Here is a 2,641-nt window from a genome sequence, read left to right as displayed (position 1 = left end):
ATATGCAATTGGATTTGCTTGCTCTATATGGTATTCCAATATTCATGTATGCCTTTTCTCACTTCCCTTCACAATTGAGTATATGATTCATTTACAACAAGGTTATGACTCATCCACTTGAGTCTCTTCATCCTTCTTCTTCGTATGCTCTATCTACTCGTTGTGCTTATTTTCTGACCACTCCACAAAAACTTTATATGGATTAATTATAGAGGATTTATCAAAAGTAACATCTCTACTAACTATAAACTTAAGTAAAGACAAATACAAAAGTTTGTACCTTATACTGCATCCATATACCCTACAAATATGATCGTCTTAAAACTTGGTCTAATGTTTTCTTTATTAACATGTCAATAAGCAGTTCATCCGGATGCTTTTAAGTATGAATAGTTAAAGGGTTCACCTGATTATACCTCATTTAGAGTCTTAAAGTCAATCATTGATGTTGAAGATTGATAGACAATATAAGAAGTAGTGAGAACTGCTTCAGGCCAAAATACTTTGGACATTTTATCTTGTAGGAGCATAAACCGAGTATTTTCAACAAGACTTTTTCTCATTCTCTAAGCCACTGCATTCCATTATGGGGTGTGCCCGACCATCTTATGTATTAAGATTCCATGAACCTTGTAGAAATTATTAAACTCTTCACTACAAAACTTCAAGCTACTGTATATGTTAATATAATTGAGTTTCAACTCAATTTGATTCTCAACCAATATATTCTACTATTTAAATGCTTAAATTACTTCACTTTTTGACTTCAAGAAATGTACCTAAATCTTTTGTGAAAGATTATCAATTAATGTAAGAAAATATCTCTTTCCTCCATATGATGGAAACTTAAAAGGACTCTATAAATCTGAATGGATGTATTCTAGCACCCTTTCTGTCTTGTGCTTGCAAGTGTTGAAGCAGATCGTTTTCTGCTTTGCTAGGATGCAATGCACTTACAATTCACGTGTGCTGATTATCTCACTATTCAAAAGGTTATGGTTGCTTAGCATCTCCAGTCCTCGTGCGCTCATATGAACCAGTCGCATGTGTCAGAATTTTGCCTTGTCTTCATTAGATAACTGCACGATAGATGCATTAACAGAGCTAACAATGGTGCTTCCTACCATTATATAAAGGCCATCCTCTAGAAAAACCTTTATTCACCTACATAGTTTCTCTTTAACTCATGTACTTGTAGCCTTGTTTATCTAGATTACCTAATAAGATCAAATTTATATTCAAATCAGGAACATGACGGACTTAACAAAAAATCTAAACTGAACTATGCCAACTATTTTACAAGTTGCATTATTGTCTATTACTATGGTTCCTCTACTTTTCTCTTATTTATTGAACCAATCTCTTTCGAATGTCATATATAGAGTACGACCAAAGTCTACCACCCACTTGTTGACATAGACTCCATTATTGCATGATGTTATGAGTATATATTCACTATTGGATTCATGTACCTATTCAATAATGGATTCACTTGGCTTTTCATTGGACTATGGCATTGGGAAATTTTGTTCAAAGTTTCTCTTTTTGTGCCAGCCCCAACATTCAACATTTTTCTTGTTCACACGTGACTTCTATCTACGATTTAATTTTCTCCTTCCCTGTTTTCTAGTATGGCCTCACTACTAAAAAAAAAGGAAGAAAACCAATCTCAAAAACCGACCACAAGCAGTCGATTTTCCTCAATTTTCGACCACAAAATCAACCAAAATTTGTGGTCGGAAAAGTACTGATAGCTTTTTAAAAACCGACCACATGTGGTCAGTTTTTTTAAAAATACATATTTATTTTTAAAATTCATTATTATTTTATTAAAATTAAAAAAATAATTTTAGAAAAAAAAAACCGACCACAAGTGGTTGGTTTTTTATTAAATTACTTTAGTAATTTTAATAAAAACCGACCACATGTGGTAGATTTTTTGTAAAAATTTTCAAAAAAAATGTACCATATGTGATCAATTTTTTGAAAAAAATTCAGAAAAACCTACCACATATTGTCGGTTTTTTTGTAAAAAAAAGTCAAAAAAACCTACCACATGTGTGGTCGGTTTTTGTAAAAAAAAATTCAGAAAAACCTACCATATGTGGTTGGTTTTTTGATAATTTTGTAAAAAAAATATTGAAAATTTTCAAAATACAAACATTAAAAATCAAATTATTTACAATACATCCCACCAATCATTTACAAACATTAACAATTAAATCAAATTATTTATAATACAACTCACTGATCATATAATATACAATCAACCAACCACCATAAGAATACAAACATTAAAAATCAAAATATTTATAAAATTTATCGATGTTCCAAATCCAAACTATAAAACATACAAAAGACTAAAAACTACAACTCATCATCCACATCTTCAATCTCAGCATCACCCATTCTATTATTAATATTTTGTTGATATATCCAACTATAATTAGGTTCCATCTATACAATCAATCACATTCAAGTAATTAGTTCAAGCCACAAAAGTTCACATTTCAAATACCTACACCTAAACATTTTCAAGTCACTAATTCACTTCACAAGTTACCAAACTAAAGTAAATTCAAATGAAAAGTTCACGTTTCCAGTACCTACACTTAAACATTTTGAAGTCACTAATTCACTT

At 30.7% G+C, this 2,641-nt stretch overlaps 1 long non-coding RNA gene across 1 annotated transcript in view; it reads right to left on the bottom strand.

Annotated features, from left to right (window-relative positions):
* Nucleotides 1–635: 635 nt before the first annotated feature.
* LOC107871056 overlaps nt 636–2,641 on the bottom strand; it is a 4,400-nt gene continuing 2,394 nt past the window's right edge. Inside the window, exon 2 of the long non-coding RNA XR_001674590.2 lies at nt 636–1,079. This is a non-coding gene — a long non-coding RNA (uncharacterized LOC107871056). The remainder of the gene's footprint in view (nt 1,080–2,641) is intronic.

Source organism: Capsicum annuum, chromosome 5 (genome assembly GCF_002878395.1).
Source record: "Capsicum annuum cultivar UCD-10X-F1 chromosome 5, UCD10Xv1.1, whole genome shotgun sequence".
Classification (NCBI taxonomy): Eukaryota; Viridiplantae; Streptophyta; class Magnoliopsida; order Solanales; family Solanaceae; genus Capsicum; species Capsicum annuum.
Note: the sequence above shows the minus strand (reverse complement) of the source record. Positions and strands in the feature narration are given on the sequence as shown.